The sequence below is a fragment of the Arachis ipaensis genome, chromosome B1 (genome assembly GCF_059453495.1).
Source record: "Arachis ipaensis isolate K30076 ecotype BB chromosome B1, ASM5945349v1, whole genome shotgun sequence".
NCBI classification, from domain to species: Eukaryota; Viridiplantae; Streptophyta; class Magnoliopsida; order Fabales; family Fabaceae; genus Arachis; species Arachis ipaensis.
The window spans coordinates 120,581,019-120,597,508 of record NC_142436.1 but is presented as its reverse complement, the minus strand read 5'-3'; positions in this window follow the sequence as shown (position 1 = coordinate 120,597,508).

Sequence of the window (16,490 nt, the reverse complement as noted above, 5' to 3'; positions counted from 1 at the left end):
TAGAAGGCTTCTTCGAAACATAAAAGAATAGCTTTGAACATTACTTCATGAAAAATTGTGGAAACAACTAAAATAAAAGGTAAAAGTGTTCAGAAAAACTACCAACTTTTACAAAAATCAAATGTCAACCCACAGATCGGGTCATTCCATACATCAAAAAACAAAAAGGAACCTAAGGCTTTTCGCCAAAAAGGGGGATTGAGCTCTTTGCCTGTGGCAGCATCTTTCCCCGAGATAGGAGGACTCGAGGGGAGCATAGAAACAGGCACGGCCAAGATAACGACAAAAAGAGAAGGAGAGGCCTCCACTTTGACGACCTCGGGCGAAACCTCGGCCTGAACCTTAGGAGCAGGGGAAACTTGACCAGTCTAAACCTTTAGATCAGGTACAGGTCCCTTGTTTTCATCCTCAGGAGCAGGCACGATCTTCCTGTCAACAACCACGTTATCTGTGCTAAAGAAGGACAGATCTAGGTCAGGGGTGAGGACTTGAACTTGAGCTTTCAAATTTTCAAACATCTCGTTCATCCCCCCGACCACATGCTCCTGAAGGTCGGCATGCTCCTCAGGGGCAGTCTTCAACTCCTCCCGGGTATCAATCAACTCTCCGTAAGTCCGAGAATAACTCTCTTTGGCCTTCTTCTTTATTTCCTCTGCCAATAACGTTACGGCCTCAGCTTTCACCACCCGAGAATGGGCCTCCTCCAATGCAGTCTTCAACATGGCATACCCCTCCTCCAACTCTGACTTTAACCTATTCACTCTCTCTACCTCAGGTCGGATAGAGTCAAGGAATGCCTGAGTAGCGTGAACAGCGGTCTTTTTCAGCACCTTAGCCAGAGCAGTATTCAACCCCACCATACGGATACAGTTATGAGTCATATGGTGAAGGTGATTCTAGATAGCCACATCGTCCAGGGATATCTGACTATGGGGTAGGACGTTCCTTTCACTCTAAGCAAACCCGTCAAAATCATTGTCGTTTTGGCTCCCCCAAGGCCTTCTGTTTCTTGGGGGGAGGTCCTCGAGGCGACAGTGTACCCGAACTCTCCAAAGTCAGGTCGGGAGTAACCAGGCAAATAGCCGGAGTGGGAATAACCTTCCTCAGAGTAGCAGCACTAGAACCCGTCTTCTTAGGAGAAGGTCGGGAGGAGGCGCCCTCGGTCTCCTGACTCTGAAGGCTCCGAGCTACCATTGTCTTCTTTGTTTGACAAAGATACCTCATAGACGAAGTCTTGGAAGACACAGTCTCTACAAAAGAAGAAAACTCGTTAGAATAGCAAAATATAGCTTGAGAAACTATAAAAAGTTAGAGGTCGGGAAAATAACCTAACTCGGACCGAAGCTGACCAAGATCCTTTAAAAACCTCTTTGTGTCCAAGTGAGGAGCTCGGCCCCATCACTCTTACAACATGTCCACGAAGGCCTTTTCAACCTCATCTAAACTATCCTTGGAATATTTAGTTATTATGGGGTGTTCTTGCGAGAAAAGGGGAAAGGAAGGCTCGTCACTCTCATCCAAAAAGAAAGGTCGGGCCCCCTCCATGGCCCAAACTTTAAAGAAATGGTTTTTGAAGTTGTGAAAGGACTCATTAAAGATAGAGAACTCTTTCCTACCCTGGACGGCGTAAAAAGAAAGCCAAGAGGCTTTCCTCTTCAACGTCCCGGGTTTGGTCAAAACAAACAAATAGAGGAAGAGCTCAGTAGAAGGTTGGACACCCAGTTCCCGACATGGGAGCTGAAATTTTTTTAGAAAGGCTCAAGAGTTTGGATGAAGCTGGGAAGGGGCTACATTGCAAGACCAGAGAATATCTATCTTAAAGTTGGTAAAGGGAAGACATATGCCTAGCTTAGTAAAAAAGCAGTCTTAAGCATAAAAGAAAGGGCGCTCCGATCTGTCTAAAGGAGGAAAACAAACTCTCTCCTCAGGGTCGAGCGCTATCAACTCATAATTTCTCTCATCCTTCCTATTCTCACAAATCCTACGATATCTACGATAGGCCTCACAATACTCTCTATCTACTACGGGAACACAAGACAGGACGTTGGTATCTACCCAGGTTAAGAGATTAGAAGGAACCTTAGTCGACATTTTCAAAACTACAGCATGAGATATAAAGGCTACACCTACAGATGCAAGGTAAAAAGATCGTTACTAAGAGAAGTCGGACCTCATCCAAAAGAAGTCGGGCAACACCAGTGAAATCAAAGAAAGCCATTTTTAAAATGTTTTCAAAAAAGAAACCAAAAGGTGTCCCTCCTATGCAAACATCGTCACATCGCAGCGACACCATTGAGGACAAGACAGATACAAATAGGCAACAAAATGGTACCACAAAAATAAGAAAATCCAAAAATTAAAACAAGTAAAGGAGTAATATAAATAAGCCATCAAAGGGAGTCCTTTAGACCCAAGCACTCTACACCAGCCTTAAAAAGAAAACAAAAAGACTTTTTTTTTCTGCAAAAGAAACAAAACAACAGTTAGAGCAACTCTAAGAGTCAACAAACACAAGCACATCAACATCAACACCATTATTCATAGCAGGCTCATGGAAACAGAATGCAAGATTATCAAGGAAAAGGTAAAAGAAACAACCTTGATGAAGGTTTCAAAAAAAAGGAAGGGCACGTCAAACAGCAGTGAAAACGTGAACGTTCCTCTCCGCACCAGCAAGGCAAGACCTTCAGAAAACCCAAGATGGAGAAATCTTGGAAGTAGGAGTAATCGAAAGCAGGAAAGGAAGAGGAACGTTCTTCGCAAAGAAATGAGGAAATGGAAAGGTTTTTCAGAAATGTGAAAAGGAAAAGAAGAATGCAAAGGCTTTTATAAGAGACAAAGGGCAAACAGCCCCTTAACTCCTCTTTAAAACGTGCGCGGATCCTAAAGAGAAACTACCGCGCAACATTTGCTCCCCATTAAAAAGGAAACGTTTAAAATTTTCAAAACACGTCGAGTACATGACCTCTAGAAAGGCGGGACACCCGAAGTCTAAGCAGAAGCCATGAAATTGGTTGAGCCCGACCTACAGAAAGCTCAGGACTCAAACAGGGACACTGTTCATACCCTGACCCAAAACACAAAAGCCAGGCCCAATAAGGATGAAAGGCACACCTAAGAGGGTGGCCTCTACCGCATATCCAACCTCTTTAAAGTGGTCGGACATGATGAAAAGGGGCAGCTTATGCTTATCTAAGTAAGTAACGGCCTCCCCGAATCTCTTCAACTATCTCTATCTTCCCTGAAAGATAGATCCTAACAAACTCCCAAGATAAAGGGAATGGTTATCCATCAATAAAGATGAAACTACTCCAATAAAGGTGGTTATCTACTCTACTATAAATATGCTAATACCCCTCAGGTATAACACACGTTCTAATCTACTAAAAACATGTCTAAAGCCCTTACTAACTTAAGCATCGGAGTCTCTTGCAGGTACCACCTCTAACCTTCTCACGAGAAACTCGGATAGGCGACACCTCGGCACTAACAAGTCAGACGCTGCTATCCAAAAGGATCTGGACCTTACGTTCAGACCCAAATCAATGTTTCAGTTAACCCTCAGAATAGTAAGATTAATTCTCGGCCACTTGACCTTCCTCTTTATGCGTAGTTATAATTAATTATAAGGATGCCAATCCTAATATATATTCTCTCTTGGATTTTTATTCTATGCTACAATATTTTGCATACATGTATGTTCTTAAAGAAATCGACAATAATTCAAATTTTATTTATAGAACCCCATTATTGTTGCTGTCAATTATGTTGTTCAACATAAAAGAATTAAAAAAATGTTAGATAAAGGTTAGAAGCACGAAACCATGGGTTATTTCAAATTGAAATATGAAGATTTAAGATAACAATGATTTCATGCACACACATTATTATTATTATTATTATTATTATTATTATTATTATTATTATTATTATTATTATTATTATTATTATTATTATTATTATTATTATCATCAAGTAGTCATTGATCCTATGTATATGTGTCTAATATTGTCCAAAGTCAATAATTCCTCAAATCTACTAAATTATCATGTACTTAGATCCTTAAACAAACAATGCCTCTCTTCCAAACACCTCATTCTTCCTTCTTTTTTTATTTTTCACTACATTGTGTTATATTTTTTATGCATTCTGTCTAGAATTTTATGCTTATTAAATCTTGTTTCCGTATTTTTCAATCTAAAACACAGTACTTGTGAAATCGGATCTTAATTTTTGTTAAATACGCAAATCTTAGATGATAATGGATAATCGTAGTTCAAATAAGCTAATCAGTGTGAATTGGTTATTTCTTCTCCATTGAACGTAATTAAGAAAATATGAATACCTTCTTTAATAATTCTGACAAATTAGTGTGAACTACCAGAGTATTAGCTTCCATTACTTATATTGTTGTATGCTCCATATTTGTGTGTTATTTCTATATATTTTTGTTTTTTGTTCTTGATTTTGGTTATTTATAATGATCTTAGTTTTTGTTACTTGAGTTGTTCCATGATTAGATTGTTTGTTTTGTTTCAATATTTTGTTTTTATATCTATGAATTTATGTGCTATGCTAACAGAAATATGTGTTATGCTAAAATATTATTGTGCTGCAATGAACCAAAACTTGATTTTCATGTGATTTTTATTGTGGCTATTTCAAGATCAATTTTTGTATGATATTAATGAGTAGTATGTACCAACGATTGGGATGATTTTTAACACTCTTAAAAAAATTAGAAATTTCTATAAAGATTATGCTAAATATGTTCATTTTTTTCTACCAAAATAAGAAACTAAATAGGAAGAAAAATGAAATAAAAAAGCCAACTCATTACATGTAGAAGGATGGGAATAGGAAATTTGATATACACCTGTTGTCAAGACAAATTCGACATCTGTTGTAAGGCGTTCTATAAGAATCCATGTGTATATAGTAAATGATACTAATTTTTGGGTTATTTCAAAAGTTGTTCTAACTCATTCACATCCATGTTGTCTTGATCAAGCTAAAATACTTAAACAATACAGAGAGCTTAGCTTACATATTCGTTGGACAATCGAGAATAATGATGAAGCTGGTATTAGACCAAGTAAAGCATATCAAGCACTTGTTACATTGGTTGATGGTCATTATGAATTAATTTTTATCGAAAAGGCGATTAGAAATTATATTACTAGGGAGGTTCATAATGTTTCTGAAGTAGATGATGCAAAAGAATTAGAAAAATACTTTTTGAGAATGAAAGAACAAAATTAGAATTTCTTTTATGAGCTTAAACTTGATATTGATAAGTCAATTAAAACTGTATTTTTTGCTGATGTAAGAAGAAATATTGTATTTGAGTATTTTAGTGATGTGATGTTATTTGATACCACTTATAATATGGATAGGTATTTGATATTAAGCCTAATTTCTGCACTGAGTGTAACACCCTAACCTTCAGCACGTCATGATCGCACCAAAAGCAAGGCGTTACTGACCTGTTTTCCTTATTTACTATTTAATATTGAGCCTTTAATTCGATACTGCGTTTCAATTTTTAAGAAAATGTCGGAAAATATTGTTTCTCATTAATCAACATCAACAAGTACTAACAACAAGTATAACTTCAAAATACACAACATCGTCAATAATTACTACATTAAATCATTAAACCAATCACCAACTACAACCATGATTCAACTCAATTCCAACAATTATTCACACAAAGCAACCATAAACCATTTGCAGTTACTCATTTAATTTTATTAGCATTCATAACTTAAAACATTTATTTTTCAAAACAAATCCCCTACCTCAATTAGTCAAACATGCAGAATTTAAATGCGACAAACCCTCTTACTCTAAATTCACAGCAACAGCAGCTTAGAAATAGCAGTAGCAATAGCAGTAACATTATCAATAATCATAGCTATAGGGGCTGAAACGAAATAAAATGAAAACAGGGTAACAAATGAAATAGCAGCAGAGCAAGAATGGAAACAGATCAAATTAGAGGAAGGGATCTAGACCATATCAGAGGTACTTCAACGGCATCCCCTTTGTTATTGAAATCGCAACGGTGACTATGGCAACAGTGGTGGCGGCTGAACAGCCCTCTGTCTCTCGGCACAAGCCTCACACAACTCCTTTCCTTATTCTCAAGTCCCCTCTCTCCTTTCGCACATGCAACAGATGATGGCGACTGTAGGAGTAGTGGCAGTGCTAGAGCCTTCGGTGGTGGCGACGGGGTCACGGCGTGGCGGCGTTGACAGAGCCCTGGCGATGGCGTCAGGCTCCTTTCCTCAGCGGCATCCTCCCCTTTCTCGGCCCTGACTCGCATCTCCGGCGTCGCAGCAGTGGGCTCCTCTCCTCGGCCACGGGCTCGCGTTCCTCTCTCGCGTTTCTACTCTCGATGGTGACGTGGTGCGGTGACGGGCGATGGCGAGCTAGACGCGACGGCACAGCAGCAGCTTCCCCCTCCTTCCTCCTCTTCTTTTGAAAGCTCTCTTCCTCTGTTTCCCTTTTCTCAGACTTCCCCTCTCTTTCTTTTTTCTTTCCACTGTTAGTGTATGTGTGTGTCTTGTGTAGGTGTGGGTAAAAGGGAAAGGGAAATAGTAATGGTGAGTGAGTGGTATGGAGAAAGTGAATGTGGCTCATTGAGGGGTAAACAACTGGGGGCTACGTGTGTGTGAGTTGAGTAAGAGGTTAGGGTTAATGAAATTAGGATTTTTAATTGAGAATTTAGGGTTAGGATAGAGTATTAATTTAAAACTAAATTTAACCTAATATAATTAACTTCAAATCTACTATTTAATTTTTAAATTACAAATTATTTGTAATTAAACACTTTAATTTAAAATTATAGATAAATAAATAAATTTTCTTTTAGTTCATATTATTAGTCAAAACTTTAAATTATATCAAACTTTCATTATTTAATTTTAAAAACTCGGGTTGTTATACTGAGTATCTGAATTTTTATGTTATGTGTGTAAAATTTTGTGCCAAACTAAGATTTTTTATTTCTAAATTTTTAGGTATGATTTTTCTTTTGCTTTCTTTGTTGGTGTGAATTATCGTGATCATTCTGTACTTCTTGGATGTGTTTTGAAGAAAAATTAAGATACTGATTCATTTAAGTGGTTATTTGAATGTTGATCTCGTTGTATGGGTGAAAAAGTCCCAATAGACATCATTATTGATCAATGTGCATCAATACCAAGTGCTATTGAGGTTTGCATACCAATTATAATTCATAGGTGGTGTATTTGAAATATTTTGAAGAAGGTTCCATAGATATTAAATGGTTATAAGAGAGATATTGAAATTTAAGAGAAGAATCATATTGTTTGGAGCTCTCTTTCAAAAGAATCATTTGAAAATAGTTAGAGTGATTTTCTAATTAAGTATGATGTAAGTGGGAATAAGTGGCTGACAGGTAATATGATAATGGTTTTGAATGAGAAGTACACAAAGGAATGAAAGCATGTATTTTTTTTAACAAGTTTATTACATGGAAGAGCTCATTGATTCAGTTTATGAAGCAATATGATAATGGTCTTGGCAATAAAGAGCAAAAAGAAAAAACAGTTGATGCTACAAGTTTTAATAGTATTATATCATGTGTAACGAAATCATCTATAGAAGCTCATAGAAGCTCGATTTTAACATATCTATACTCATTCAAAATTCAAAGAAGTGCAAGCACAATTTAAAAAAAATGTGAATTATATTGCAAGATTGAAGCATCATTTTCTAGACATTAAGGCATATAAAGTCTTAGAACAAGTTCTAAACTCTATGTTTAATAGTTTTGAAGTTACATCCGATATGTTATCAAGTGAAATAAGATACCAATGCTTATTATTTGAATCAAGAGGCATATTATGCCGTTATTCTTTGTGTGTGCTAAGTTTTAAGCAAGTAGATAAAGTAAAATCAAAATATATACTGAAATGTTAGAGTAAGAATTGAAAGAGAAAGCATAGAGATCTCAAGAGCAGCCATTATTGGAGCCAAGACATAAGAGATTTGGTAAGATTATGTTTCATTCACACAATGTTTATGAATTCATGTCAGAGTGTCTGGAGTTGATTGTTATTTTACATCGTACATTTGATAATACAATGGCTCATATGCAGGAATATAGATCCAAAAAATAAAGAAAAAACTCTTATCACATGAAGATGGTTCTTTGGATAATGTTAATGAACTGCAAAGTCCATCACATGTGAAAAAAAGAGGACATCCTAAAAGTCGGTTGGGATCAAGTATCGGAAAAAAGATTGCAAATTCATTATAAAAAAAAGAAAAAGAAAGTTCTAACTGAGCTAATTTTGATATGCCTTTTTATATTATGATTTGTTTAACGTGTTTGTAATTCTCTCAATTTGATTTTTTTTAGGATTTGAATTTAGTAAATCATGGATCAATGGTGGAGCAATGTTCAAGTCTCTATCATGAACAAAGTATGAACTCTTAATTTTGGAGATTCAATGGGATTAACCATAAATATGTAAACAAAGAGAAAGAAACATATTTGTATTTTTGTAATAGAGGAGATTTTTAAATTTTTTTTCATCATTTTAGTTAGATAGTATGATAGATTTGTTACTTGTGAGATTAAAACAGAAAATGAGCATTAGTTAAATACAGCTCATAATTGTTGTGTTGAGAAGAAACTTATTGTTCTATGCGCTAAAACTTTTGTACTAGTCATAATAGTTTTTGTGCTATATAATGAAGATAACAACAAAAGAAGATATTTATGGCAATTCTCACTTTTTGAGATCAAAAAAAATATTTTGTGTACTATACTAAATAAATTTATACAATAATTTTTAAACAAATTCCCAAAAATTTTAATAAGCAAAAAACACATATTGATTCATTAAGAAGAAAAGAAAAGGCTAACAAAGAAAATTGTGTTCTTGACAATGATACAGTGTATTAATATTCATGTTCTAAATTTATAGATAAAAGTCCTATTTACTAACTAAATCAGCTGATGTTGGTTGACAAAAAATGATTTGCAATGCAACAGAGGGTTTAGATATTCTTGTTTTTTCTGTTTTTTTTAATTGCTTTATCTCTATGTTCATTTAGTTTGTTGAAGAGAACTGTAAGGTGGCATTTGGTTAGGGGGCTGAGACTAAGACTTGGCGACTGAGACTTAGTATTATATTTGGTGGCCAAAGATTGGAACTAAAATTTCAGTATCCATCCCCAAAATGTCAGTCCTCTGTGAAGGGACTTAAATTTTGGGAACGGAGACTGAAACTTTAATAATATTTCTTCTCAAAAATATCTTAATTTGATTTTTCAAATTTCAAATCTATCCTCCAATCTCTATATTTATTTTAAATTATACATAATACATTTCATAACTCAGTTTGGTACATTTTATGCCAAACACAATACAGAGATCTAATTCAATCTCAGTCTCAGTCTCTCAGTCTCAGTCTCCCTTTCAAACGCAACCTAACATTATACTCCTTCCTAAATCTTTGAAGACCATCCTGCACTTGAGAAATGATATGTTTAAATTCTATTAAATTAGAATTAGAAAATCAACTAGATTCAAGATATTTACTTCTTTTTATTTTAACATCATGATTCTTTTATTTGTCAACTTTGTTGGATAAACCAATTCTAGCCACTTTATGACATAGACTGCACAATCATAACTGATAAACAAAAAAAAAAAAAAGAGAATACATAAGAAGGACATAACAAATAACTTATGTTAAAAAAATAAAGTAACTAATAAAAATTTATACTTATTTTTTTGTTCTAGAATGTTCATATATTTTATTAGTTGTTCAATTATTTGTTCTTAGTTTAATAGTTAAGCATATACAAAAAGATATAGGCAAAACATAGAAAATAGGAACTTACAACAAGTTTGTGTTTGTTATCTCTATGGTTGGGTTGCCAACTTAACCTTATCAAGAAGGGATATATAATCTTCTAGCTCACTTCTAAATGAGAAAGGTTTCTTTTTTTTTCTTGTCAATATAATTATTGTTGTATCTCATGAACATGAGATTCTAAAATAGTATGCAATAACACATCAAAAATAAATAACAACACATGAATAATAAGCACCAGCACATAAATAATAGAGTATAACATATAAATAAGAGAACAAAGCACATGAATGATAGAGCACAACATAAAAAATTTTGACTAAATTAGATAAACAAAAGTAGATATTTGTACTTTATAGGAGAAGATACCAGTATGTTTGGGGTATACAATATATTTACTTTACAAACCTTTCAATATTTTTACTGTTCAAGATGAAATACATTGTCTCAACAAATTATGAAAAAAGTAAAAAAAAATATATTTATATAGCACTTAATTTGTTAGACACAACACAGAAATTAAACTAAGAAAAAAAACTAATCCTGATGTATCATTTTAACTAAATATAGATATACAAAAAATATATTTAAATAACATTAAATATATGAAGAAAACACAAAAGAGTCATGCGAATTGATTAATATGATTTAGGGCATATTGATATGAAATGTTCTCTATACCCCACATAGTAGTGGCTTGGATGATTTACCTTAAAAATCTTTTCTACCTGATTATTTTTGAAAGCGGCTTTATTGGTTTCCAAATAGTAGTATTGATCTATTAATTCCAATGTAATTGTGAAAGCTAGCTTTTTCTATGATAGACTCTTAAACTAATCTAGAAAGTCCAGTTTCACCGGTGTTGGTTGCACTGTCTTGGATGGAATAGGAAAGTTAGCAAACTTCAATGCGGCTTCAACCCTAGAATCCATCACCTAATCCACGACCACGGACTTATTAGGCTTGGTTGCTCATTGTTACTCTACTTGTGTTAAAACTGCTTTGTTAGTTGATGACTATGTTGGAATCCCAAGGTCAAATGATGATGGACATGAAAAATTAAAATCCTTAAATGCAATATTGGCAACCATTTGCAAAGCAGCACCATTAGTTTGATCAGGTTTAGGAAAACTATACTAAAATAATAAAATTTAGTTACAAAACAGAATCTTAATATAATTGAACTTACAACGAAGAAATTTTGTTGCTCAACACATAAAATACATTGCACATCACAAAAATTAGTTATTATAGAACATAAATTAGGGAACTCACTTATCAACAGCATTAGTTTGGTCTTTTATTGGCCGCTCGACACTTTTCTCCCTTTGTTCATCAGCAAATGTTACATTTGTATGTGGGAGATCTTGAGAAACACGAGAACTTGTTCACTTTGCCCGAAATATAAATTACGTTAGTTTTGATCAATACATATAAAAGAGACTAAGAAAACCTCACAGCACAGACATTTTTCTACTCAGCACATAAAATACAAAGTATAGTACGAAGAAATAGAGTATATAATTTAGATAGTTAAACAAGTTGCTGCATCATAATGGAGTTGCTCCTCATATATTGTTTGTTTTGCTATTCTAAAATTTGTTCATCTTCCTTTTGCAAGGATTCTTTTTTAGGCTCTTTTTCTTTTGTCTTCTTTTTTTTATAAAAACCTTTTTGATAAAACATAAAACAAATTTGACATAAGAACTAAAGATACATGATAATAGTATATCTAATTTTAAAAAAAATAAATAAAGATTTATATATATGGAAGTTACGGCATTGGAGTATCGACGGAATCATGTTATCCACCATGTGTGCTTGTTTGTATGGGGTTCGAAGGTTCATGATGGATTAACTTATGTCGATCTAAAGAGAAAATTAAAAACAAAATTATAGGTAAGTCAGCACAAAATTTTTTAGAAATAACATAGAAATTTTTAATTAGAAATATTAGAGTTTAAAAGAAAACAAATTTACTCATTTGATACCTCTGTACTTCTTTTATTTTTTACTCATGGTCGTCTTTTTTTTTTGTTTTAATTTATTTGTTTTAGCCTCGTGAGGCTTTATTGCTTTTGTCCTATCACAGCAAAAAAAAACTTTCTTAGAAAACTCAACTACTATATTTAAGACATAGTGAAATCAAGAAAACTGCACAATAACAAAATAATTGAAGACAAAAAAAAATCATAGCATATAAATAATAGACAACAGCATCCAATTAATATATCATAGGATACAAATAAAAGACCTCGACACAATACAAACATATTGCTACACAACACCTAAACTTATAAGCATACCATAGAATAAAGTTTTATAATACATGTTGGGTAAGTCGGTTCTTGAATGGGTCGGAGATGCTCTGAGTGTGTGTGCGGTTGGGGGGACCTGGCTCTGGGAGGCTGGAGCGCGAGTGGATCTCCCTGGCTGGCGCTGGTGAGTGAGGAATGGGGCTTCACGACCTCCCGGGTTGTTGGAGTGAGGAGGGGGGAGCCACTTGCAAAAGGAACTCTGACGCTCAAGTCAGGATCCGTACAAGGTGGTAGGAAAAGTGAGGGTATCGTGACGTACCTCTGGGGAGGGGTAGGACCCTCCCCTTATATATTCTGTACTAGGATGGGTCCCACAGGAGCATACCCTCCTTCCAGGAAGATTCCTTCCCAGATGTCAAGTACCTCGTGGGAGGGGAGGTGATAGGCGGGTTTCCTCCCGGTTCGGACCGTGCAAGTTTGTCGGGTCAGCTGGTCGGGCCGGGGTACTAAACCAGTTGGGCTGGGCCGGAACAGTGCCCCCAATGCGCTAGCTATGGTCGTAAGCACCGTTGCTAGCGCGTTATATTCTCCTTTCTCCTTGGTTGGATCCTCGCGGGGTCGGCTGCTCGTAATTGGGTCGTGCCCCTTACGCGCGAGTAAGTTTCACCGTTTCGGGGGAGTGGGATTCGTCGCCTGGTTTCTCGCGCTGGGCATTTAATGCTCTTAATTTTCGATTTGAACCTTGAGTGAAATGTCCATTTTTCCCTTGCCTTTCACGCTACTCAATCGTCAGTTACATTTCAGTTTTGTGCCTTCCCTTCTCTACGTTTCAAAACACTCTCCTCTTTTCATCACCCTTTCATTTTCTCTACAACTCCTCTCTGATTTGTTAGGCTCAAGCGCTTTGATCCACTCTCGTTCGATCAAAGCTTTGTTTTTACTACCTATTCGTTCATCATTTCCTGGTAAGCCTCATCTTCCCCTTCCTTTTGGTGGATTGACCTTCTATTGCCATTGCTTTTTTACTGCTTGGAATATGTATGGTTGCTTGTTGTTGCTGCTTATTTTTTGTAGCTTTTAGGCCATTCATGTGCGTTGTTTGAATCACTCTACTGTTAGTTAGGCTTTAGAGGGGGTTACCATTTAGATATCTGGTTTTTAGTCTTTGTTTAACTATAGATTTAGCCTTCGCTTAACTGTAGCTAGGCTCATTGTAGTATATAGTGTTGGTTCTGGTTTTTCTGGCTTTCCGACCTCGTAGTCTGACTTTGAGTGGTGCCCCCACTATAGGTATGGCACAACGCCCCATCGCGACAGTTCCTGTCACGAGAGCTCCTGTAGCGAGGGCTCATGTAGGCCGGTACGCCTGGGTGACCTCGGATGTGAAGGATACTCCTTCGCAAATAACTCTGGAGGAGTTTACAGAGTTCTGTCAGACCGACCAGTTGTGCGGTGGGGGTCCCGAGAGGTAGGTAGGCTCATTATAAATAGGACACCTCCTTAACGCCTTCGCAGTCTTGTGGTCGTTAGGGAGCTTGCTGTTCTCCAAGAAGTCAGTAATTGCGTCAATCCATGAGGGAGCGACATCTGCTCAGGTCACATATAGGGCAACTGTCGACTCTTTTACCAATCCTTGGATCAAAGACCGGTTTCCTGTTCCTGGCTTCGTGCTAGCTAGTTTCGATAGGAGGTTGGCTCGAGTATTTCTTTCTCTTGGAACATGCTGCACTACCACCTCATCAAATTCTTCATTCAAATTTTTTACCCTTTCCAAATATTTTTGCAGCAGGGAGTCCCTGGCTTGATATGTCCCATTGATTTGGGACGTGACGACTTAGGAGTCGCTGTTCACCTCCACCCTGGTCGCCACGACGTCTTTTGCTAAGAGCAGGCCACCAATCAGGGCTTCATACTCTACTTGATTGTTAGAGATCAGGAACTCGAACTTGATTGACTACTCATATACCACTCCAGTCAGGCTCTCTAGCATGATCCCTGCTCCCCAGAATGTTTGGTTAGAAGCTCCATCCAGATGGAGTTTCCACCGCGTGTTCGGGACTTCGTGAGGGTCTCCCGTCACTTCCACCAAGAAATCGGCCATCGCCTGGGCCTTGATTACGTGTCTGGCCTCGTACTGCAGATCATACTGAGATAACTCGATTTCCCAAGTCATCATCCTTCCTGCCAGGTCGGGCTTTTGCAACACTTGGTGGATCGCTTGATCCGTTCTGACGATTACTTGGTGTCCCTGGAAGTATTGCCGCAACCTTCGGGATGAGGTCAAGAGCACATATGCCAGCTTTTCTAATTTACTGTATCTTAACTCTGCCCCTTGCAACCCTTTGCTAACAAAGTAGACCGGCTGTTGGATTTTTCCTTCTTCCCGTACCAAGACTGCCGCCAAGGCTTCGTCCGTTACTGCCAAGTACAAGAACAGCATCTCACCATCCCTGGGTTTGCCGAGGACTGGAGGTGCCGAGAGTATGCTCTTGAAGTCGTTGAAAGCCTCCTCACACGCTGGGGTCCACTCAAATACTATTCCTTTTTTCATTAAGTTGAAGAATGGAAAGGCTTTGGCCGCCGACGCGCCAAAAAAACAGGATAGGGCCGTGAGTCTTCTGGCCAGCCTCTGCACGTCTTTAATGCATCCTGGGCTCGTCATTCACAAAATTGCTTCACACTTCTCAGGGTTGGCTTCGACTCCCCTCTGGGTGATCATGAAACCCAAGAACTTTCCAGCCTCCATGGCAAAACCACACTTGAAAGGATTAAGCCTTATATTATGTCGTCGGAGGGACGCGAACACAGTCTCTAGGTCGCCGATTAGGTCTTCCGATTGGGTGGTCTTTACCAGGATGTCATCCATGTACACTTCTACCGACTTATCGATAAGGTTGCTGAAAACCTTGTTCATTAGCCTTTGATAAGTAGCTCCTGTGTTCTTTAGCCCAAACGGAATTACCCTATAGCAGTATGTGCCACCTGGCATTATGAACGCCATTTTCTCCTTGTCTGGCCGGTGCATCAGTATCTGGTTGTAACCAGAGTATGCGTCCATGAAACTCAGAAAACGATATCCCGCAGCCGCGTCTACTAGAGCATCAATGTTGGGGAGGGGGAAAGAGTCTTTAGGGCACGCCTTGTTGAGGTCCGAGTAGTCAACACACATCCTCCACTTCCCGTTAGCTTTCTTAACCAGGACTACGTTCGGCAGCCAGGTCAAGTTGTCTAGTTCCCGAATGAACCCTGCTTCCAACAAGCTGGCTGTTTGCTTAGCCACCTCGTTGGCTCTCTCCAGGGACATCTTTCTTTGTCTTTGGGCCACGGGCTTGGCCTCTGCCTTCACGGCCAGGTGGTGTGACATGAACTGGGGGTCAATCCCTGGCATGTCGGTTGGTGTCCAGGCAAACAAATTGCCATTTGCTTGAATTATCTCCATCAAAGGCTCTTTTAAGTTGTGGGGGAGGTTTCTGTTCACAAAGGTGAATTTGTCTTCCGAGTCGCCGATCCTAAACTTTTCCAAGTCTCCTTCAGGCTCTGGTCTTGGTTTATCGTCAATCTTAGCGTCCAGATCGGCTAGGAAAACCCCAGATGCCTCCTTTGACTTCTTTCTTAGGGAGAGGCTGGCATTATCGCACGCAACCACCGTTTCCAGATCTCCCCTGATGGATCCCACCGACCCATCGTCGGCTTTAAACTTTAATATTAGTAGCTTGGTACATATTATCGCTCCGAACTCGTTGATTATTTTTCTCCCCAAGATAAGGTTGTAAGCCGTGGAGTCCCTCAAAACAACAAACTCTCCATTAGCGACCTCTTTCCTTGACCTCCCCCTATGGAGACCGGGAGGGAGATTATTCTATCAGGCTTGATAAAATTATCCCCTTAGTCGACCACCCCGTGCTGGTGAGTTTTCAAGTCAGCTTCCCGGAGGCCCAGGGCGTCAAACACGTTTTGGAACATAATGTTTGAATCGGCTTCACTGTCAACGAGAATTCGCTTGACCAAGCCTATTCCCACTCTTGCTGTGATTACCATGGGAGGGTTCTCTGGCATGTCGTGGAACCATCAGTCCTCCGGTCCGAATGATATCGTTGGGACTCTCCTAGGGGAGGGTCCATGAGTAGCTGATGACACGGCCAGGACCTTAGCGTCTTTCCTTGCTGCCGACTTCGATCTCGGTGCAGCGTCCTTCTCGATTACAACATTCACGACGGTGAGCCACGGTCGTTGTCCTCTTCGGGTTCTTTCCTTGGCTTCATGGCACGGCCTCTATCGTCGTCAGATCGGTCACGCTCTTGCCTCCTGGGTTCTCTTATGAACTGCGAGAACTCCGTCAGCTTTCCTTCATGGATCGCCTGTTCCAGAGTGTCCT